Source organism: Rhinoraja longicauda, chromosome 22 (assembly GCF_053455715.1).
Source record: "Rhinoraja longicauda isolate Sanriku21f chromosome 22, sRhiLon1.1, whole genome shotgun sequence".
Taxonomy (NCBI): domain Eukaryota; kingdom Metazoa; phylum Chordata; class Chondrichthyes; order Rajiformes; family Arhynchobatidae; genus Rhinoraja; species Rhinoraja longicauda.
Window position 1 is genome coordinate 25,811,856 of NC_135974.1, and position 25,165 is coordinate 25,837,020.

The 25,165-nt window shown below is 39.9% G+C and overlaps 1 protein-coding gene across 2 annotated transcripts in view; it reads left to right on the plus strand.

Moving 5' to 3' along the window:
- tshz2 (teashirt zinc finger homeobox 2) overlaps positions 1 to 25,165 on the plus strand; it is a 404,252-nt gene that overhangs the window by 182,775 nt on the left and 196,312 nt on the right. The window lies entirely within an intron of this gene.

Genomic DNA, 25,165 nt, shown 5'->3' on the forward strand with positions numbered 1-25,165 from the left:
TATTCCATTATATTTTAATTCAAACAATCCATCCCCAAGTATCCCATTTCCTGTTAGATGTTGGCATCTTCGGGTTTATCATGACATCAATTAACTTTTCTCAGGAGTGCAAATAACACCATTCTTCAAGTCTAATTAGGAATATCCTGAAAAGAAAACTGCTGGAGTATCTCAGCAGGTCAAGCAGCATCTCTGGAGAAGGATAGATGACTTTTTGGGTCAGGATGGGAATCTCCTAATGCTTGCAAAATGTTCACAGCATTATCTTACGTAACTCATAAACTCATAAGTGGCGATGTAGGATAGTTACACAGGGACATATTTCCCCCCTGTTTAATATTCAGGCAGATTGCAGATACAATTAATTTGGTTCATTCTTTTTATAGTGACCTAGTTGATGTTGATTGGTATTTTTTCCAACCCATACTTGAACTTCTTTGGATGGTCATAAGAAATCTTGCTTTTTAAAATAATTTTCCACCAGAGTGATTGGGACTTAGCTGGGATGTATTCTTTTGGAGTTTGATCAATTGAACACTGTTATTTATATATTGACCATGTTGGTCTAAGATATACATGTAAGTATACACATGCAGGTACTACTGTATTTTGGGGCGGTTGAACTTTACACAGGGACATAATAATGGCAAGAGGGACAATCACACAAGTATTGTCAGGAACTTTGCAGCCTATTCAATCAACAAAATACTACTACGGTTCTGTTCTTTTGTTTGCTTTTTTGTTAAAGGAGTCTCTACAACACTTAAGTTCCTCCAGCTGGGAAAGCAAACAAGTAAGTCAAGGTTTTCTGGAGCTCTTTAACACAGAGTACACCCTGCTTATTGTTGGGCAAGATGCAATTTCTGCCCTGTCCCATAAATAAGGTTTGTCGGGTTTTCTGTGTCATTGAGAAGATTGTTACATAATGATTAGCCTCTAATCCACTTGATTTGTACAAATGAATTATCTGTGTCCTCTTTAAATTGTGCACATATAGATCGGATTACCATATCCCCTGTATGAAATCAATACATGGCTTAATTTCTTGAATAAAGTGTAGGGTAAATGTGGTATCAAGTACAGATGGTGCAATACTGATGATTGAATGGTGCAGTAAATGCACAATATAACCCGAGTTGGCCTACTATGCGTGCATTGCGTTGCCTTGATCATTTGACACAAATGCAGCTGGAAACCTGACCATTAATGCTATTATTTCACCTTCTATTCTTTTTTTTTGGTGGAAATTTCCAAACTACTGCGTGTGTGTGTGTGGTGGGGGGGGGGGGGGGGGGGGGGGGGAGGAGAAAACACAAAACTGGCTAAATTTGTTCCTTGGAAGGAACTGGAGAATTGTAACCTTCGGTAGTTGGTGGATGGTTAGTGGCATTAAAGTGATTGGTGACCGTAGAAGTTACCAATAAGCAAAGGAAATATTGGCATTGATGGCTTATGCTGTGGTTTCCTTTCTCAGTATGTCCTGCAATCTCAGAAGTGTGCACAATTTATTTATAGCCGGAACGGAGCACCAGTGGTGTTCAAGACGTTCTAAATGCAGAGTGGCTGCTGTATCAGGATTTTTGTATTTTTTGACACCCCTGTGTATTATCATAATTGACTTCTGTACATGATATTGTGTTCAAATGAGGTGCGTTTGTTTAAAGCCCTGGAGTCCCTTTCTTCGATTTTACCAAGTTTCAGCTTCATTGTCTGGGTCACATGACCTCTTCACCAGGCCTGTCCAAAGTTATAAAAGCTGAGTGACAGGGAATGGAGATTCAGTGACAGACCAAATATATGAAAGAAATCAGACTGCCAGTTGCCCATTAGAGTGGCTGCTGTACACGGCGGCCTCATCATGTTTGCTTTCAAACTACACTGAGCACCTAAATCAGCAGAGTGAATGCAGATGGAAGTGGACAGTCGAGCTGCAAATGGCTGCAACAATGTCATCAAACTTTTTCATTCAACTGCAGGAAAGCTTATTATCACCATTGTGTTGTGTGTTTAACTATTTCAGTGAAGCAATCCAGCGTTTGAGCAACGAGAGAAGATGATTCCTAAATTGTAACACGAGTGGGAGGTTTTTACTGCTAAAAAGCAAAACTTTGCTGGGAATAAAAGTACAAAGTGCAAGTGGATCAGGCAGGATCTTCAGAACAACAATAAAATCTGGACATGTTAAGACCTTTGTAATATTGCAAAATATCCCAACGTTCTTCACAGGAGTGTTGTTAAATACGATTTGACACTGAGTTACATCGGGAGATATTTGGGCAGATAACTTAAAACCTGGTCAAAGAGAAATCTTTTAAGGAACATTTTATAAAAGAGCGATGTAGACAGGATAGAAATTCAACAAAGCAGTGAAGTTTACAGAAGGAATTGCCAAAGCTTAGGGTCTTGATCAATGAAATCATTGTGCATTGAATTCTGCGATGATTAACAAGCCAAATTACACAAGTACATATATTAGGAAGATGACAATGCTGGAAGAGTTTACTGAGGTAGAATTAGGCAAAGAGTTAAAAGCAAATGTGAATAATTCAAATTAGGTGGCAATCACCCGGATCCAGTGTGGATTAGTGTGTGCATATCAGTTGTGGATAAATAGGATTAGAGTTGGTTAAAACATGGGAAACCTGCATTGGTAAACATTTACCGATACTCGAAGAGTGAAGACAAACAGAACAATATGGAAAAATTGTCTCGACATTGCAAAGGCATGTTAAAAGGTTTCTCCAAACCTGAGCGCAATTTGGTTCAAATTTGTTTTCTTCGGATATTGCTGAGGGCATTGGAGTTAGGGTTATGGTTGTGATAAAAGGAAAGGGGCAAAGAATAGTTTTTTTTATCAACTATTGGAGGTAATCGTGCGTGAGCATGAAGAGAAACCATAGTTTTTAAAGCTTTTTTTTTCATTTGCAAGCATTGGCAAAATTCTTGGTACAGTTTAAGTGAACTGTTGAGAATTACACTGAATGACACAAAGTGCTGGAGTAACTCAGCAGGTCAGGCAGCATCTCTGGGGAACATGGACAGGTGACGTTTTGGGTTAGGACCCTTATTGAGGCTAATTGTGTTGATTTACACTGAAATGGTTTGTGGGCCTAGCAACACAGTTGCATTGGAGGTACCTTAGAAAGGATTGGAGAGCTTAGGGGTTCCCATGTAAAAATATATTCGAATAACGATCAGAAATCTAGTTTATTGCTGTGTCTGCACTGACCACATCAATTTCTTCTTGACACCCCAGCAAAGGCACCCCTCCCAACCCTTATGAATTTGGAGGAAAGTTTCTGTTTTCTTATTTCATTTCCGCCATTCCTATTTCGCTTCACATTTTCCGCAAAACAGTCGTTAATTGCAATTTTTGTCAATTCGGCCACGAGAGGCTATCCCCATGGCCGACTTCCTTGGCCGGCTGGATAAACCAGCAAACCTCTGGAACCGAGAGTGCCAGAAAATCAGTGGTGGAACTGTAATGAGTAAATATTAAATTTAAGTGCAAGATTATATAACTAAATTAATGAAAGTGGGGTTAAAATATAAAACACAGCAGAAAAGTCGATTACTACCTTATTGAGCTCATTATCAATTAATTTGCGAATTTACTTCAACAAGTACTTCTGTATGCTTCCATATGCGAGACGCATATATAAACTCTTTCTTCATAACTTAGTCATACATTTTATGACCATTGTTCTTTTATTCAATACCAAGAGAATTGGGATGTGTAAGGAAAAAGCAAAATAGAAAAAAACAAACCAAAACAATTTTTTCTTTGTATTGCAAAAAGTATCTCTGTTCAATAACCTTTCTATAAATAGCAGAATACACTCATGATAGACCTGACATTGTACATGCAGTCCAAGAACCACAGACTGTTGGGAATAATAGTCATTTTTCACACATGAATGTAGCGCAACGCCTATGCGCATTTGGCGTGCATACTTTTATTTTGCTGAAAAGTTGCATTATGTGCCATATTATGAATTTTGATGTAAAATTATGAATTTTGGACATCAAAATTGTGAATTTGTAAAATCAAATGTTGCGAGGTCTGCAAAGGTGAATATGAGGTATTTCTCTTCACACATGAGCAGGTTTGTTCCCTGTATTGTGTCCTCTCGTGGCCCATGTTACTTCTTCAGTGCATGTCCATGGTTTATTGTCGCAGAAGCAATGCATGGGGATGCATGTGTAAATTTTAAGTCCATGAGAGCATGTGATCAGAAGTTTTAATGTGTTCAGTTCGGTCATGATAGTATACCATGATTGATTTTGTAGCTCAATTTAATCCTGTAATGAAGAAACAAATACGAGCTATGCATTTGAATTTCCAGGTGAGAGTTTTACCTTTGATTGCGACAAACAAGTCTAAATCATAATTCAATTGTTTGTAAAATATTCTAAATGAAGTAACAACTTTTTAAAAAACGCATTCTAAGTGCAATTCATGTTTGTACTGGAGAGCTTTACACTGGGAGTCTGTTCAAACATTAGATGTTTGAAAATGCGCTTTGTGCGAGACAATGTCGCTTCCGTTTGATAATGTCTTGTGCTTGAATCCATTGCTCTAACTGGTCAGGACCGACGTGCCGATTTAAAATTCTAATGTATTTATAATTGTCCTTAAATCTCTTTACTTGTCATAATCAATACAATTTTTCATCTGTGAGTTCTTCTATAAATACAATTGCTGTAAACTACTGCAATTGAGCAAAAATCAAATAACTGATAACACTGAAAGGTGCCAAGCAGCAGATATACTCGAGTTTGGCAACCTGCCAGGTTGAAACCCAATCATTTCTTTCGGAGCTGGTCTAGTAATTCACAAAATACCAGCCCTCGCAGTTGACAAAGGCTCCTGTGCTTTACCAGTTATAATATTATAGTTGTATCCTATATTTAGGAAGTGGCTGGTTTATATTATCTATACAAAGTAAAGGAGAATTCCACATCCACTATATTTGAGTTACTCTAGCTTTTTGTGTCTATCTTTGGTTTAAACCAGTATCTGTCATTCCTTCCTACACTGTGTTGATTATTTGGCTGATTTCATTAATTTGGAATCAAGATGTTTTAAAATTGCTTGCTTCATTGCAAAGTCAGATTCAGCTTGAGCTTTGTGCTCCAGACTTTTCTCTATTAACCTTGTTGTGAAAATAAGTTATGAAGAAATTACCATTTGTTTGATCTGAACACCATTTTGTTATTGCAATAGCCACATCTTTGGGTTTTGCATGACTGAAAATACAGCCTCTTAGTACATTAACGTTACACCCAAATCTTTATTTTTCTCCCATATTGGCTCCTTCATCAAATTACTTTACATGGTGTTTCACATTGATTAATATTTCCTCATGCCAAATATGCTCAACGATTAACATCCATGGTCCAATATTTTTTACAGTTTTTGTGTTGAGCACATAATTAATCAACTGTTAAATTTATCCTTTCCTGATGTCGGATTCTCATTTTATAGTTACCCTGGTCAATAGTTACTGCTTTCGACATCCAATCCTCATCCCTTGTATACTTGTGCAAGCAGTCAATACAGCAACTATTGCAACTAATTGACTAACTGCTAGCCCCATTTTGGGCCACCTCATTGTGACTAACTGTCTAGTCTGGCATGTAACTCTGCACTTGTTGCTGTCTCCTACAATCTCTTAACTCCTTGATTGTTTACTCAATATATTTGTATTGGATGCATAATGCGCCTTTGTCACCTGTTCCTATGATGGTGCATCAGCACCAGTGTTTAATTGAGGCGATGCAGAATTAGTGAAAAGGGGCATTCTGTTTGATCTACAGTTTCAAGACAGTTTTGTGGTGATGTCTTTTATTTGGCCTAACTTTAGTTTGTCCTTTCTGCAACACACATAAACACAGTGGCCAAAGTAGCATTGTGCCTCCGTGCATAGACCCACAGACCCAAGTAGTCATTCTTGGGAGGCATCATTCCATATTTGATGTTACCCATATCTCTTCATAATTACTCAGGTGCTGTAGGCGCTCTTCATGCTTGTTATTTATTCGCCCCATTCCAGAATCTTCGATCACACAAATCATTACCTCTTAGCACAGTCTCCGTTGATGGCTTATATTCTAACTGAACATTCCCATTTTAAAAACTCCCATTAACAAGAATGGTACCAATACCACTGGAATGATGTCCCGATCATCATCCTATCCAATCAGAATGCCAGTCCCATTTAGCAAGGTCTATCTCAACTGATGTTCTTATTCCAAATGAACCACTAATGTAATTACAGTTTATGGATATGGGAAATGCTAGTCTTATTGTCCATTATCTTGGCTTTTTAGTTAATAACCATTACAAACTCTGAATACAAGCTGCATTTGATGCCTCTTGAAGGATTATGGTTCCCATTAGCTTAATTTTTCATTCATTACATCCTTCCAATCTCCGCCACCAACACAGATAAACGCTCAAGAAAGGTCTTGACCCGAAACGTCACCCATTCCTTCTCTCCAGAGATGCTGCCTGCCCCGCTGAGTTACTCCAACATTTTGTGTCTGTCCGCTACCAACATGCCAGTTGAACTGTCACCTTGTCATGTTCTAATGATGCCACAGGTTATCCTTGATCATTTTTCGCCAACAATCCAATACCTCTCATAGTGTATTTCTACATGTTATCTAAATAAATACAGTTTCCTTCTGACATCTTGCATGGCTTCTGTTCCTACCCATTTCTGCCACAGGACTCCTTTCTCTGCTTTTGTTTTGCTTCTAATTTTACAACAGCAATTTTTTTAACCAATTTATGATGTATTAATTGTAAATAGTTCCCTTGCCATTATTGTGTTGATCTATCCAAGCTCATTTTTATGGCCCCCTTGCACAAAGTCTGTTCAAGTCCATTTAAAGGGTATAGAAAGTAGCAACAATGGGCGGCACGGTGGCGCAGCGGTAGAGTTGCTGCCTTGTGCCAGAGATCTGGTTTCGATCCCGACTACGGGTGCTGTCTGCACGGAGTTTGTACGTTCTCCCCGTGACCGCGTAGGTTTTCTTCGAGATCTTCAGTTTCCTCCCACACTCCAAAGACGTACAGGTTTTGTAGGTTAGTTGGCTTGCATAAATGTAAATTGTCCCTAGTGTGTGTAGGGTAGTGTTAATGTGCGGGGATCGCTGGTCAGCGTGGACTCACTGGGCCAAAGAGCGTGTTTCCGCAATGTATCTCAAATAAAACTAAAGCCTAATTGTTTGGAGCCCAACCTCTAGGTGTTCCCCCTCTGCCAGTGTCTATATGTCCTATATAGAACACCAGTCACTTGAAAAGGAAGCAAGTCATCCACAACCACAAAGCAATGCGTAAGAATACAGCCACTGTTGTCTCCAGAGTCGAGGGATTGATTACTTGCTGTACTCAAGACCAATTAGAGTCGTACAGCACAAAAATGGATATGCGCCCATTCTTTAAGCATCTAGAGCCTTTTCAATCTAATTTTAAGTTTGTATACATTGGGTGTTGTTTCTTATTTTTCTAATGTCTGTTTTCAAATTTTTATTTTCTCGTCTTTCTCAGATTTTACTTAGACCTTATGGTTGGGATCCCAGCTACACTTTCCTGATTTATTTTTTGATACCACTCAGTCACTACTTAGATTGTTAAATGTGACAAGAATTATTTAGTTGGTCTGAATTATTTAGGTGCATTTCTTCTTCATTGGTCTTGTTTTTTCATGTGAAATGTTGAAGGCTGCTTCCAAAATTGCCATCAGAAAAATAGCGTTTACCTCCACTTAGTCAGATCCCGTGTTCTCATCTGTCTTTAAACTGCCATCTCAACCCAAACTTCTTCTCATGTTCTTTTGCCCTGCAAAGTCCACATTCTATCTTTCACAATCATTCTGTTTCAAAACCTTGCCGTCTGCAATCGCTGTTTCCTTTCCAAAATCTTGAAGCAAAGTCTTAACTCTGTTCAGTTGATAGCACAAAGGCAGACACAAAATGCTGGAGTAACTCAGTGGGTCAGGCAGCATCTCTGGAGAGAAGGAATGGGTGACGTTTTGGGTCGAGACCCTTCTTTAGACCTTTTCTTTAGACCTTTTCATTTCCAACTGACGGCAGGACATCAATTGCCTCAACTTTTCTACTCCCCTGACTTACTCTAACCTCTCCCCCCCTGAACATACAGCCCTCCACTCACTCTAGTTACCCAACCTGGGCTATAGTTGATAGCACAGGCAGAAATCGGAGGACTGAGGTGCTGTAGTGATTGCCCAAGCTTATGAATGATTTATCTCAATTGTAATGTTTGTAATGTCTGTAAGGAGTTTGTACGTCTCCCCATGACCGGGGTCTTCGGGGTTTATTCCGGGGTCTTCGGTTTCCTCCCACATACAGGTTCCCACGTACAAACCTTTCTCCCAAAGACGTACAGGTTTGTAGGTTAATTGGCTTGGTATAAATGTAAATTATCCAGAGTGTGCATAGGATAGTGTTAATTTGCGGGAATCGCTGGTCGGCCCGGACTCATAGTGGGCTGAAGGGCCTGTTTCTGCGCTGTATCTCTCAGCTCTTTTACTGCCTCAAAAAATATCATTAGTAAGTTGTTTTTGCAAGCAGATCAGGCTGTTAAAACTAATCAGATCATCAGTTTAGAGACATGTAATTATAAATTGTTATCACATGCACAGAACATGAATGATACATCAGAGGTGATCGATGAACTTCAATACTCGGGATAATTTCGCCACAAAGATAATAAAAGTTTTCAAAATGCATAAACATGCCCTGGATTTCATAATGCTAAAACTATGGTCTGAAAGACGTAAAATACATAAATTCAAGAGTGCACACTTGCATGCCAGATCTACAATGATTATATGACTTGCCAAAATAATGTGCCTTAATGCAGGTTACATCTCTTACTGCATTCACAAGGTTACCTGTTTAGAAAGAAGTATGTATGTTGTAGCTACAGTCAATTGAATCCTATGTTAAAAGTTGTGTTTGTATGTTAGTTTCTTCCAATGTTCACTTGTCAGTCTGTGACTTTCCCTCTTGCACTTAAAAGTGCCCTGCCCATTGTAGAACTTGCCCCATTTTAATTCCATTTGAAAGCAGACAGATTCAATACTGTTGCCAATTGGCAAAGCAAGTTAAATGCCTGGAAGCATCTTGAAAATCATCTGTTCATTCGGTGGTGCATCTCTTTAGTTTGTCAAGGAGAATAGACTTTCTCCTCTCATGGGGACTGTTCTGGGTGACTTACATTTTTTCCTGGAGACTCAAGGAACTGCAGATGCTGCTTTATACAAAAAAGACACCATGTGCTGGAGTAACCCAGTAGGTCAGGCAGCGTCTCTGGAGAACGCTGGAGACATTTTAGATCAGGACCCTTCTTCAGGCTGATTGTAGTGGGGATGATACATGTGGAGGGGGAGAGAGGGTTGATTGGTGGATGGATGGACAAAGGCCAAAGATGGAAAAGACAAAAAGTGTGAGATGAGGAGATATTAATATAAGATGTGCAAATTGTGAAGCCAGAGGAAAGAAAATAGGTGGAAGGAGCTGGGAGGTGTTGGCAATGGGTGCAAATCCAGGTGGGGCATAGGGAAGCGGGAGGGGGAAGGAGGAACAGCATCTCATATTTTGCTTAGGTAGTTTACAGCAAAGATACTGGAGGAGCAAGATGAACCACTCCATCGAAATCACCTATACTGAAGTGTAGTACGCAAAGGAGCTATTTTAGTAGGCAAAATCCGGCGTACGATATGCCTTTCGCAGTGTAATCAGTGTTTTGGGGGAACAGTATGTGTGATGGTACCATTAAAATGCAGAATATATCTCATCTATCAATTCACAGATTTTTGTTATTTTTCTTTAAAAATGTTTCTGCAAGTTTCTGCCCACTAAAATGGCGCCATGAGATACTACGATATTTAGGGTCGAGTGGTCTATTTTGCTCTGCTCTATTATCTTTGGTTTACAGCCCAAAGGTATGTACATTAAATACTCTAATTTGAGTAACTAACCTATAAATAAACTACTCTTTCTCCTCTCCCCCCCCCCCCCTCCATCTCCTCCCTCTTCCCCCCTCCATCTCCTCCCTGTGCCCCATTAGGAATTGCACCCATTTCTCCCCTTCCCCCCATCACCTTCCACCTATATTCCTTCCTCTGGCATCATAACAGGTACCTCTTCTATCTTTATCTCCTTATCACACACATTTTTTTCTCATGCCTGGCTTTTGTCAATCAACCCCCTTCCCCCTCATCTGTGTCCACCTATCACTTGTCAGGTTTTGTCCTGCCCCCACCTCTCAGCTCCACCCCTCACCGCAATCAGTCTGAAGAAACGTCCCAACCCAAAATGTCAGGCCTGAACCGCTTTGTTCCTCCCACATTTGGCGTACAATTTTTCATGCTCTTTTCTATTAATTTACTTGGATTCAGTTTTACAATCTAAAGAAATTGTGTATTTGCAATCATTACTCCAACAATGGGATAATGTTATTGTATTTATAAAATGAAAAATATAAAGAAAACATGACAAAATTACTATTTAATGTAGATACCTTGAGTTTTGTGTCTTAAGACTTATAGTTGTAGATAAATACCCCGACAAGATAATCATAGAACTTTATTGCATAAAAGGAGGTAATTTGGCATATTGTGTTCACAGCCTTTCCCTCAAAGATCTATTCACTTAGTTCCATCTCTCTAACTTTCTCATAATGTTTATATTTCAAGTATTTATCCATTTTCTTTATAAACAGGATAATCATATTTTGTTTCCACTGCAGTATTTCATACAATGTTCTTTCTCTGGTCCATTAACTGTACAGAGAAAATTTAGCCAACCTCTCATTTTGGCCTTTTACATAGATGTTGAAATAAATTAAACATTTCTCCTCAATTTTGGATGATGGAGTATTAAAGCCAGAATCTGAAACTTAACAATTGTTTTATTTTTGCTGACACATGAAAAATTCTTGATATTTAATATGTAATATAATCATCATATAAAATAGGAAAATATGGTTATGAAACTTTTGGTTGTGTAAAGGGTATGTTTTTATCAGATAACATATTAAAATTGTATTGTGAAATATTGATATTCCTGCTCTTTACCTGTGTGGAATATTGAAAGAATACAGTCACTTGCATCAATATAATTGGGTGGAACCAAAGTTACTTTTCATACCAATGGAGCACTGATTGCTATTGGAATTACTCCATAAAATCATTCAACATTTTGTCTTGACATATATTGGAAAGCTGATTTGATTTACTTTGAAAGCTAGTTCACTTTGATAATTATCTAATGCAATATCTCATTGTTGTATTAAATAATTGAAGAAGGATTTTGGTATAGTGTTACGAAGCTCCATTAAAATAACTCAAAATTCTCTTTCTATTTGCTAACAAAGCATTTTATGTCAAGAATATGTAAACATACACATACTTATTCAATGAGCATTATTTTCCAGCAGAAATAATGGTGGGGATATTGGTGTTACAATGTTTAAGCACATATTAAACAGTGAGTTATATCAGAAGATAACTGCAGATGCTGGTACAAATCGAAGGTTTTTATTCACAAAATGCTGGAGTAACTCAGCAGGTCAGGCAGCATCTCGGGAGAAAAGGAATGGGTGACGTTTCGGGTCGAGACCCTTCTTCAGTCTGAAGAAGGGTCTCGACCTGAAACGTCACCCATTCCTTCTCTCCCGAGATGCTGCCTGTCCTGCTGAGTTACTCCAGCATTTTGTGAATAAAAACCTAAGTGAGTTATATCAACTGCATTAGCACAATAAAAACCCCAGATGAGGAGGGTACAACTGAAGTTCCTGCTCCTTAAGTCGAGTGCAGAACTCAACCAACATGGTATCTCAAAGAAAGGATTAGCGTTCAAATATACAGAATGACACAAGGTTTGCTACAGTTTTGTTATGAAGAGCCATGAAACTCATTTGAAAAGATAATGCCTTGTCAACTCCAGTATAGGTCATTTTCTTACAGTGCAATGTCTACATTTTTGAAAACTTAAGCTGCAGCCTATTGCAATTGAATGTTTGCAAGACCAAAATCTAACTCTTCTGAATGTTATTTATTGTTGGAACTTGAACAAATATCAGAAATTACATAGATGATTTTTAATGTAATTTAAAATACTCAATTTAATCTTTTTTCTTTCTCTCTATGTTGCTTTCTATAGTTAATTTCATTTTGAATTAAACATTCTGATTTACACTTCCTGATTTAAATTTTAAGTTCATTGATAATTCTTTAATCCAATTGCTTAATGGATATCTGGTTGCTTTTCCTGTCTGCAGTGGACCAACGTTTCTTGAATAGGGATAATGGAACTTTGGCTCCCAACCTCACAGTTAGTTCCGATAGAACGTCTGTCAGCAAGAGTGAAAACTGTATGGTTGATTCTATTAGTGTTAGTTTAGAGATACAGGGCAGAAACAAGCCCTTCGGCCCACCAAGTCCGCACCGACCAGCGATCCCCCCACACTAATACTATCCTACACACTAGAGACCATTTACAGTCTTTACCATAGCCAATTAACCTACAAACCTGAGATAGACATAAAATGCTGGAGTAACTTAGCGGGTCTGGCATCATTTCTGGATAGAAGGAATGGGTGACGTTTCGGGTCGAGACCCTTCTTCAGACTGAACCTGAAACATCACCCATTCCTTCTATCCAGAGATGCCTATCCCGCTGAGTTACTCCAGCACTTTGTGTCTATCTTCGGTTTAAACCAGCATCTGCAGTTCAATCCCACAACCTACAAACCTGTACATTTTTGGAATATGAGAGGAAATCGGAGCACCCAGAGAAAACCCACACGTTCACGGGGAGAATGTACAAACGATTCATTTTCTGTGATTCATTTTCTGTGCAGTCGATTCATTTTCTGTGCAGAGAAAAATCTCCCGTATATTCTACTGGGGGGGGTGGGGGGGGGAGTGGGGGGGGGGGGGTGCCTCTTCTATCTGGCGATGTTTAATATTGTGACAATTGGGTACTATTAGGTGGATAAACTGATGTTATTCTGATCTTGTTTGACAAGGTGACACATTAGTGACAAAATCATAAGTTGTCAATACTTGAAGAATAATACATGTAGTTGTTGAAAAGTGAAAATCTGCAGGTGCTGATAATCTGAAATAAGATCAGAGAATACTGAAAATACTCAGCAAGTCAAGGAACAGCCACTGGGAGACAACTAACAAAGGGTCATGTAGCAGAAAAATGAACTAGCAAATTGTTGTAATTTTTGCAATGTCCTTCCGAGAAAGAAATCTGCGCATCCAAAATCGGAACCCAGATCCAGAGAAAAGCAGTTAAGTCACAACCAGGCTCTGAAATGGCCCTGCAATCCGTTCAGTTGCATCTAATCAGAAGAATCAAAAATGATTGGATCACAGGTTATCAAACTGATCACCCAGAGAAACCAAAAGGATGATCCATCTGAGCTTCCTTTTGATATTTCCTCCACCGTGTACCTCAGTCTTCAACCATTTTGATTTGTGCCTTGTGATAGCAAGAAATGACTGAAAATGACTGAGGGTACTGGATATTATAACTGATGCCAGACCAGATAATATCCCCACTGCTGTATCATAGCACTATAATTACGCTGGAAGTGTCATCAAGGAACAGCTGCACTTATGCTGAACCATCCAAATATGGTGACAATACTGACATCTACTGAAAAATGTGGAAAATTGGCCAGATGTTTCCACAGACAGGCAAAGGCTGTCCCTCATGCCTACTCAGTTATTCAATAACATTGTAGCTGATCGGATTTTAGCCTCAATACTGCATTGCTACCTACTACCTTTCACCCTTTTAATTAACAATTATCCATCTACCCCTACCTTATAAATATTCACCCCCCCCCCCCTTTGAGGATGAGAACTCCAAAGAGTCTCAATCTCCTGAGTGAAAACAAAGCAACTCATTGCTATCTTAAACGAGTGGCCCTATTTTTAAATAGTGACTCCTAGTGCTACAAGGGGAACCAATTCATCCACATCCACCCTGACAAGACCCTTCAGGATTTTGTGTAAGAAAGAACTGCAGATGCTGTTTTATACTGAAGATGGACACAAAATGCTGGAGTAACTCAACGGGTCAGGCAGCATCCCTGGATCAGACTGATAAAGGGTCTCAACCCGAAACGTCACCTATTTATTTTCTGCAGAAATGCTGCTTGTCCCCCTTCAGGATTTTGTACGTTTTGAGTCATTTCTCACTATTAGTAATATCAAAATAAATATTACATTTCTGATCTTCTCGGCATAGAGTACCTTTGGATGCAGTGGGCGTACACATTTATCCTACTCCATATCTTTCAGCTACTGTATGTGCAAGTGGAAGTCAAGAAAAATAGAATTGTTTTCATTATAATGAAACCTATTACAGCTTTGCACTGCCTTACTCAAAATGGAGGATCTACAGATGTAAGATAACTACTAATACAAAGAAGAAATCTTTCAGAGAAACAAAATTGTTTGCGTATTTGAGATAACAGAGATTAATTACATTCAATTCTAACATCCAATGTTGGTGAATTTCAAGTTTGCAGGAATAGATTTTGAGAATAACATTTCTGCAAAATTTGTACTTATTTTGTGATTGTCCTGCTGAATTGGATAACTTGCTGCATTCTCTAGTGTCCTACCAGGTTATTAACTGCAGTAAAGGACTTAACACTTATATAGGTTGGCACTAAGTATGGCGTCAACTTCAATATGTGTTAATGTTTAATATTGACTACTGGTCATTTAATACCTATTCCTCAGCAGTCTGCAATGGTTCAACTTTATCTCCATATAACCTATTGATAAAAAGTGGAAAAAAACCCACTAGAACCTGTGGCCAGCGGGTTTGAGTCTCTGAGAGTTTTATCATTCTGTTAAACCAGTCAAATACAATGTTTTTGATGTGAGGCGTATATATGTTTCATGGCCCAATCACAATTTCACGTGTTCAAAGCTTATCACAAATTCTGACAAAGTACTATCTGGCTTTTTTTTAAATATCCATGTAAAGGTCTGTGTTCAGGATTTGTAGAAATGTGGCTCACCCCTTCACTGTGACCAGGTGCAATGGTTCAGAAAGGGTTCATTGAAAATCCACTCGAGCACAGCACAGCAAAAAAATAATTGTAGAATGTAAGTGTTATCACTGGGCCTTCATGGAAGTAAGAGTTGTAATAATAGTCGATGATTATTCAATAACTTGCATCCATAAAGAAACGTGAACAATGTCAAAAGATATCCTAATGTGCTCAGTAACTGCAAAAGGAAGAAATGAGAATAAAGCCAATCCTTAGAAAGATATTTGGATCAGGATTTGGTCACTTGTTCTCCGTCTCCCAGTTCCTCATTAAGTACATGCATTAACTGGCTTGTTTTAGATATACAATTCCCCCATTTAAAAGATGGACTCAGAATTGTTTAGAAAGGTTTTAAGCTTTTGGCTGTTGATATTGCCACTGCAATTTCTGCTGAAAAGACTAGACAAGGCTTGAATTTTTCACTTATTTTGGTTCTGTTAGGGGGTGTTATATCATGACAGGTACGTAGGGCGGTACGGTAGCGCAGCGGTAGAGTTGCTGCTTTACAGCGAATGCAGCGCCGGAGACTCAGGTTCGATCCTGACTACGGGTGCTGCACTGTAAGGAGTTTGTACGTTCTCCCCGTGACCTGCGTGGGTTTTCTCCGAAATCTTCGGTTTCCTCCCACACTCCAAAGACGTACAGGGATGTAGGTTAATTGGCTGGGTAAATGTAAAAATTGTCCCTAGTGGGTGTAGGATAGTGTTAATGTACGGGGATCACTGGGCGGCACGGACTTGGAGGGCCGAAAAGGCCTGTTTCCGGCTGTATATATATGATATGATGATATGATATGATTATAATGTTGCTAGAACAAGCTACAGGCAAAAGCAAAATTGTTTTTCTTTAATGAACTACAACTTAATTGGAAATGAACACATAATGTAGCTGCCCATCCAAAGTTCCCAGTCACTTGATTGCCAAGTTCACTATAAAGACAAACACAAAATGCTGGAGTAACTTAGCGGGACAGGAGGAATGGGTGTCGTTTCGGGGTGGAGACCCTTCTTCAGAGTTACTCCAGCATTTTGTGTCTGTCTTTGGTTAAACCAGCATCTGCAATTCCTTCAAACACAAGTCCACCACATATGTGACTGGTCAGTGGTTAATGCATTTTAAGCCCTCCTGAAACAGTGCTTGAGTTAACATAGTGATGCATTTTGCCAGCTCAGGGTTTTATTAATGCTAAATAATATACTTTCTAAGTAGATCTACTGGAATGTTTTTCAGTTATTAGCGCCAACAAATCAAAAAGATTCAAACCCTAATTGTCGATGAAATAAACTCTAAAATGCACAGAAATGTAAGTATTACTGTCCGTACTTGATGAACTAAACAGCCCTGGACAATACAGGGGTGATTGTGAGATGTCAGACAAACCTACCCACATTTTCTGTGCTGACATGGAAACTCCATGTTTCTAACATTTATTCTGATCCCCAAAATGAGAAAGAAAGCTGAGAAACAGCACAACATGCAAGAGAGATTTTAAACAGACCTTTTGTTTGGGAAGACAAAAGGAGGAAAAACAGGGAATGGCTGATAAGGCATGCAGGTTGCAGGTCTGTTGTGTGCTTACATGGTTAAAGGCATATTACACGAGATTAGGGTTTATTTTTAAGTATTCATTGTAATTGTGCAATTGCAGTAATAAACCAATTCCTGATGTTTGAAAAGCTTTATTAATGAACGTAATGTAAAAATGACTCTTGTGTGAGCAGAAAATGTAGAAGCAAAATTATCTCTGTTGGGAAATTTTGCTGCACTGTGCAATCTTTTATTTTAACTAATCTTATTTAGGTATTTTACTGGGGTCAAAATTGGACTGTGGTAGTTTGACGTGATTTGCCCGGCGCCCTGTTACTGCAGTGCTGGTCTCTCATTGGTGTGATTCCAGCAGCCATGAGCATTCTTCATGCTATTGATTTCCTGATGACCTAACCGCAGAGCTTAATTCCATCATTGGCTGGCATCAATTTCAGCACTGATTAAAGCCAGCCCACTCCTTGAAGGGGAGATGCATTGTAGCTGAAATCAGTGGGGAAATCACGTCGAACACTGTTGGAACTGATAGCAGAACATGAGTGAGCATGGATACCCAAATGGGTGTCCACTTTGATCGATATGCGCAGCAGCTGAGGTGGGCTGGCGGTGGAGGGAATGATTATAATGGCTTAATCCCGACTCCTGGTTCATTGGATTGAATCAATCCACATATAAATGCATTGATATTGTTCGTAAAGTGCCAGGCAGTGTTTATACCCAAGCAGAATCAACAGTGTAATTGTTAGACTGTTGAGTATGATATAAACTTAGCTGTTACTGTTGTAATAGATTACTTCCAGTTCCGTAAATCATTTCATGCTTAAAAGCAAAGAAAGAAATTGGAAGGGAGTAATTAATTTTCGAGACCTACTACATAATTGAGAACATGCTGTCAAATTTGTACGAGTTAATTTAATTTCTCCTTGACTCCCTAAGAATTCTATTGACATGTTTTTAGAAGAGCTTTCCACTACACCTGGCTGGGGGATCAACTTTTATGTACTTTAATTACTGAAAAGAAATCCCTAAGGAGAGCTATTATAGCCAGGATCAGATTGGACCTGACATATGAATAAGAATTACCCCCAAAAACTCTTACGACACCAAGCTTTCTTTTAGGTTCTATTGGGAGATATTTCAAAAATAAAGGTGAATTCTGCATAGAATCAGTGCAGTTTGATTTTTTAAAATTCAATTTGATTGCACAATGTCATTTTTATATTCACATAAAAAGATGATAGCTGGTTTGGACTTACTGCCATCTTCTCCAGTGATATTTATAGCTAACACTATGACGTTTATAGGGATGGCTGAGTTAGATGATAATGCTACGTAGGCTTAATTTTTGATGTATTAAATGCAGGTCATTTTAATCTGATCCAGGAACTTTATAATGGTTTTACTCATTAAATAATATTTCTAATGGAAGTGCTTGTTTATTGTTTAAACTCCCTGGATCATTTATAAGATCTACATACTCAATGGGAAGATGTCACCCATTCAAGAGAGGTTGTTTTGTTCAATGGATAGCTTTGCAAAAATATGAATGGAGCAAAATCTTATCAGGTTTATTTTATACAAAGTATGAGCAGTGCTATTGAGGTCACATCTGTTCAAAACTAAACCTAACACATATTTGGCCCTAAATGCAGATCACGATGATTTGAGCTTCCTTTTAGGCAATAAATCTAATCTGTACATCGAGCATGTGTGCAAATTAGTTGGAATGGTTGTGCAACAGCATCTTTGGACACACCCGCTCCCACCGAGAATGGGAATTACACTGGCTGGTATGTGATGGCATATTGCAGGATAGCTCATGTACAAACATGGTGCACGGATTCTCAGATGCACCAGTGAAGATCCTGGTGGAAGAGATAGGGCGACACAGTGGCACAGCAGTAGAGTTGCTGCCTCACAGCGCCAGAGAGCTAGGTTTGATCCTGAATACAGGTGCTGTCTGGACGATGTTTGTACATTCTCCCTGTGATCATGTGGTTTTCTCCGGGTACTCCGGTTTCCTCCCACACTCCAAAGACGTACAGGTTTGCAGGTTAATTGGCAATTGGCAGGTTCATTCCTCAAAGATTTTTGCTATCTCCCGAGCACCTTGCACGTAAAGTGCAATTTAGAAACAAGAGGCTTTAGGTGCAGCAGACTACAATTTCAGAGGCCTTTACTTCTAAACTTTTGGTTGTGACCTCCAGCATTTCTGTTAAGAACTGTGGACAAGGTGGTATGGAATACTGGCATCCCAGACCAACTGTTTACAGGGCAGTTTAATTTTGGTAACTACTCGGGGAACAGGAGATAAACTCTCCTTTTGCATTTGTAAACCCATCTTCTAAGTCCAAACTCTATCTTCGTCTTCTAAGTCAAACTCTTTCAACCTGCTGTTGTTAGTCCAAGTTCCAGAAGCATATAGGAGGGTAGGGATCTTTGCTAACTGGTAGACCATGAGGTTTCTGCCAAGTCTGAGCTGTTGATCTTCAAACACCTCTTCCCACAGTCAACCAAAGACTGTGGTGCTGGCTCAAAGAGCTGAATGGCCTGCTCCTGCACCTATTGTCTATTATTGTGGTGACACATTGAAAGTGGTGGAGAAATTCCATGATCAATGGCGGCTTTCAATGAAAGGTGGTTGCCAAGATACGGGAAGCGGTCCATGTTTTCTCGAGTCCTGCCATGAACCTTTGCTGCCAGTGGGTAATGTGTTGCAGCAGGAGCAGTTTAATAAAGGACCCCAATCTTGTGAATGTTGAGTGTTACACTGGCAAGTATTAGATTTTGTGTACCTATAAAGGCCACCCACAATATTGAATGTTTCAATGCTGATTTTGGTGTCAAGGGATTTGTCAACTGAAACTTTAGTTGCAATTCATAGATTGATTCAGGAAGAAAACTGATCTTCCGACCCTTTAAGTCTGCACTGACCATCAAACGCCCATCTACAATAATGGCTTTAAAAAAAATTTATTCTTAGGGATATAATTCGTCTAGGGATAATTTACAGTGGCTAATTAACTTATCATCTTCGCCATAGTTTCATAATCTTCTTTGTAGTTCTAAAGTAAAACAAATAGAGTTTTACAGATGATTTTGTAAAGAAAGTATTTTGAAAGTCAAGCAAACGCTTTAGTGTTTCTGCACTGATGAATCATTTATCATTGGATGAATTGATGTGAAGTACTTTTTTATTCCCCAGTTAACCCAGTTCCTAGTATGGAACTGTACACATCAGTAACTCTAATACTGACACAATAGTAAATAATTTTGATGATACTTAGTCCAAAATTAATACGCCCTGTCATTTACTAGGCAAATAACATGTGAAAGCAAAGATGTAGCAGGTTTTTTGAGAAAGCGTAATGAAACAGAGCAAAAATGGAAGAAAAGGTGACTCTAAGCCCTATGCTCTAAATTATGAATTTACCTTTTTTATACCAGAAAATTAATCATGATGGTTCAGAACTAAAATAATTTGAATTTAAGAGGCAGTATCGCATTTTACTATTTTTCCAGAATCTTTAGTAATTGAAAATGCAGAAGAATTGAATTGTATATATTCCATGTGTGTGCTCTACAAATCTGTTCTCTGTGGAGACTTGCAATCAAACACTAGACCACCATTCAGAGATTCTCTGTTCAAATCCCTTCAATTCAAGGCAGTTCTCTTTCCTGAGAGTCAATAGACTGCCCATACTGCATGGGGCAGAGGAAATTGCAAAGATGATTATCTCTACATTACCTCTACTATTCTTCATGAAGACATGGCACTCGTTTGATAGTCACTGCATATAAATTCTGAACAATGTATTGAGAAATGTTCTTCATGGTCCACAGTCTTCTTCACTTCACAACAAATGGTGTCAATGCTGCAGTCTGTTTTGACTGGAGCAATACCTCCTCCCTTGTCAAGGCAAGGTGATGGCTAATGGTAAAAAACAATATAGAAGTCAATGAGGCATTGGGGGTTATTTTGTGGACATTGATCTGTCAGAGACATGGACTGGGATGTGGTGAAGAATATGTTTTATAGATTGTACTTGATCTCTGCATTTACATTTCCAATCAGTTCAAGGCAGGCCATTCTTTCTATGAGAGCAAAGGCAGTTTAGATGTAAAGTCTGGATAAGGTTTATCTTCTGATGTTGGTCCAGGCAGCTACACACTGTCGTTCAGCAGCATTTAAGAGAGAGACAAGGTCTTAAAAATGCTCCTGCAGTTCTTTAGGCTTTCCAGAGATCTTGGTGAAGCAATCATACTCAGTGAGACCTCTGGTATGTTAAAACGAATGCAGCTGGGGTTAAATACATTTGGTAGCTTCGTAAAAACATGCTGTGGAATTTAGCTTCTCAGGATGTGCTGTCTCCCCCTCGCTTCTGATTTTAATCTGCTCCTTTAAGCATTTTGGAAACTGGGAGTTCTTGGTTATTCAAAGGATAAACGGGTGAAATGTAAGGTTTTGATGAGAAATAGGTTATAAAGGGAAGGTGTGTGTTAGCACCATTTGTGGCTTGGAGATGCAGAGGTTATGGTAGACAATAGACAATAGACAATAGACAATAGGTGCAGGAGTAGGCCATTCAGCCCTTCGAGCCAGCACCGCCATTCAATGCGATCATGGCTGATCACTCTCAATCAGTACCCCGTTCCTGCCTTCTCCCCATACCCCCTCACTCCGCTATCCTTAAGAGCTCTATCCAGCTCTCTCTTGAAAGCATCCAACGAACTGGCCTCCACTGCCTTCTGAGGCAGAGAATTCCACACCTTCACCACCCTCTGACTGAAAAGGTTCTTCCTCATCTCCGTTCTAAATGGCCTACCCCTTATTCTTAAACTGTGGCCCCTTGTTCTGGACTCCCCCAACATTGGGAACATGTTTCCTGCCTCTAATGTGTCCAATCCCCTAATTATCTTATATGTTTCAATAAGATCCCCCCTCATCCTTCTAAATTCCAGTGTATACAAGCCCAATCGCTCCAGCCTTTCAACATACGACAGTCCCGCCATTCCGGGAATTAACCTAGTGAACCTACGCTACATGCCCTCCATAGCAAGAATATCCTTCCTCAAATTTGGAGACCAAAACTGCACACAGTACTCCAGGTGCGGTCTCACCAGGGCCCGGTACAACTGTAGAAGGACCTCTTTGCTCCTATACTCAACTCCTCTTGTTATGAAGGCCAACATTCCATTGGCTTTCTTCACTGCCTGCTGTACCTGCATGCTTCCTTTCATTGACTGATGCACTAGGACACCCAGATCTCGTAGAACTCCCCCTCCTCCTAACTTGACACCATTCAGATAATAATCTGCCTTTCTATTCTTACTTCCAAAGTGAATAACCTCACACTTATCTACATTAAACTGCATCTGCCATGTATCCGCCCACTCACACAACCTGTCCAAGTCACCCTGCAGCCTTATTGCATCTTGCTCACAATTCACACTACCCCCCAGCTTAGTATCATCTGCAAATTTGCTAATGGTACTTTTAATCCCTTCGTCTAAGTCATTAATGTATATCGTAAATAGCTGGGGTCCCAGCACCGAACCTTGCGGTACCCCACTGGTCACTGCCTGCCATTCCGAAAGGGACCCATTTATCCCCACTCTTTGCTTTCTGTCTGTCAACCAATTTTCTATCCATGTCAGTACCCTACCCCCAATACCATGTGCCCTAATTTTACCCACTAATCTCCTATGTGGGACCTTGTCGAAGAGGAAATGGGGTACAAAAAAACGGGAATGAGATACAAAATGCGGGAGTAACTCGATGGGTCAAGGCAGCATCTCTGGAAAAAATGGATGTGACATTTTGGGTCAGGACCCTTCTTCAGACTGATTGTAGTAAGGAGAGTGGGGGGGAGGGAGGGGGACTTGAAGAGAGATAAAAACAGGACAAATCAGGGCCAGCAACAGATGACCTCAGGCAAGAAGGTTGCCTGATAGGCCAATTGTTAGCTAGAGACAAGTGTGAGCCCAAGAGGGATACATAGTTGTGAACTGTGGAGACTTTTAATGGAGGGAGGAGGGTGAAGAGGGAGCTGTTGATAGAAGCTACAAAAGATTGAACATCCAACATTCATACTGCTAGGGTGTAGGCTACCCAAGTGAAATATGAGGTGCTGCTCCTCCAATTTGCATGTGGCCTCATTCTAGCAATGGAGGAGACCCAGAACAGAAAAGTCAGGATGGGAATGGGAAGGGGAATTAAAGTGGTTACCAACTGGAAGATCCAGTAGGTCTTGGCAGACCAACGATCTACGCTTGGTGTCACCAATGTACGGGAGCCCACATTGGGAACTCCGAATACAGTAGATGAAGTTAGAGGAGATGTGTGTGTGTATATCTCTGTCTCACCTGGAAGGACTGCTGGGGCCCCTGTAGGGAGTCAAGGGAGGAGGTATATGTACAGGTGTTGCATCTCCTGTGGTTGCAGGGAAAAATATCTGGGGAGGGAGTGGTTTGAGTGGGAAGGGATGGGTGAACCAAGGAGTTGCGGAGGAAGCAGTCTCTACAGAAGGTGGAGATGGGATGATAAGATTAGCGGTGGGGTCTCGTTGGAGGTGGTGGAAATGTCAGAGGATGATATGTTGGATGCAGAGGCTGGTTGGGAGAACGACGAGGACCAGGGGAACTCTGTCCTTGTTGCCTCTGGGGATAGAGGGAGTGAGTGCAGAACTCCGGGACACAGAGAGACATGAGTGTTGGGACCATCGATGACAACTGGGAGGGAAACCAAGTTTTCTAAAGAATGAGGAAATCTTAGATGTCCTTGTATGGAAAACCTCTTCTTAGGAGTAGTTGCGGCGCAGACAGAGGTATTGAGAGTAGGGGATAGCATCTTTGCAAGAGGCAGGGTGGGAGGAGGTGTAGTCAAGATAACTGTGGGGGTGGGTAGGTATGTCCACTATGTCTAGTCCCTGGTAGACACAAAATGCTGGAGTAACTCAGCGGGACAGGCAGCATCGCTGGAAAGAAGGAATGGGTAACGTTTTGGTTCGAGAAACGTCTCTTTGTTTAGTCCCTGTATTGTTTTATGTTTTCTAATTTCCTTTGATGGGTTTGAGTTACAATAATGCTCCTTTGACCCAAGAGGTAAGATTACGGCACGGTAGCGCAGCGGTAGAGTTGCTGCTTTACAGCGAATGCAGCGCCGGAGACTCAGGTTCGATCCTGACTATGGGTGCTGCACTGTAAGGAGTTTGTACGTTCTCCCCGTGACCTGCGTGGGTTTTCTCCGAGATCTTCGGTTTCCTCCCACACTCCAAAGACGTACAGGTATGAAGGTTAATTGGCTGGGTAAATGTAAAAAAAAAAAATTGTCCCTAGTGGGTGTAGGATAGTGTTAATGTACGGGGATCGCTGGGCGGCACGGACTTGGAGGGCCGAAAAGGCCTGTTTCCGGCTGTATATATATGATATGATATGATATGATATGATATGATATGATTAGACCTCCCCTCCCCACACTGGGGTCCACTCTCCAAATCCCAAACTTCTCATAATTTATCCTTTGGTCTTTTTCCTCACGGCCAAGGATTTATTTGGTGAAAGTTTTGTCTATCTGGAGTGTATCCAACTTCCAGTTAGCTGCTACTTCCCACCGTGTTTTTTGTGAGAGGTGGACAGAGATACCACAGATGTGGTGCAGTGGTTAAAATCACCCTTGTTTCATTCTACACATGTTGGGATGGATAGCTCCTAATTCCATAGTGGACAACTATGTCCAATCTGAATATCAGAAGGAAAAGCTTCTCATACTTGTATAAAGTGCGGTCATCTGAAAGGCTGCTCCTTGTGTACAGGAATTCATCATCATTGTTGATGAATCGTGCACATGGCTGGAGAAAATTGATTTATTTACTGCTCCTCCGTAATGCTCCAGTTTAGTGTGTGTCCCAGTTAATTGCACTCAGCTGCAAGATTTGCCTGGCCTTATTAAATCCCTTTTATGGAATTCAAAAGAGAAACAATCCCTCAGTATGAAATGGCTAGTGTGAAAAACAGGTGTAATGTTATGCATAAGCATACAAAACCATCTATAATAAACATAATTATACCAAGCATATCACACCAGTGTAGACAGAAGATCACTACTGACACGAAGGTTAAAGCACATGATTGCACTCTTACAGCAATACTGCTGGTATGCCCACTGCTATACAGTACCTGTTCAGAGAATATTTGATGCAGATTCATGGTGATGATAGTGATTTTTTTTTCCATTGATGAACCCTCCTATTAATGAGGACAAAATTGACCAAACGTAAGCAGTGATATAATTTGTTGCCTTCAATCGAACAAAACAGTTTCAGTCGTGTAAAATATGAACTTTTTGTATTTTGTCATTCTTTTAAATACACAATTAAAATGTTGGATGTGTCACTATTTTAATGAGTTTATGTTTGAATTGGTCTCATCTTTCATTTTGCAACCAAATCCATCATTGCGTGCGTGGTTTTAGGGATTAGGAAAGAGAAGACAAACTGG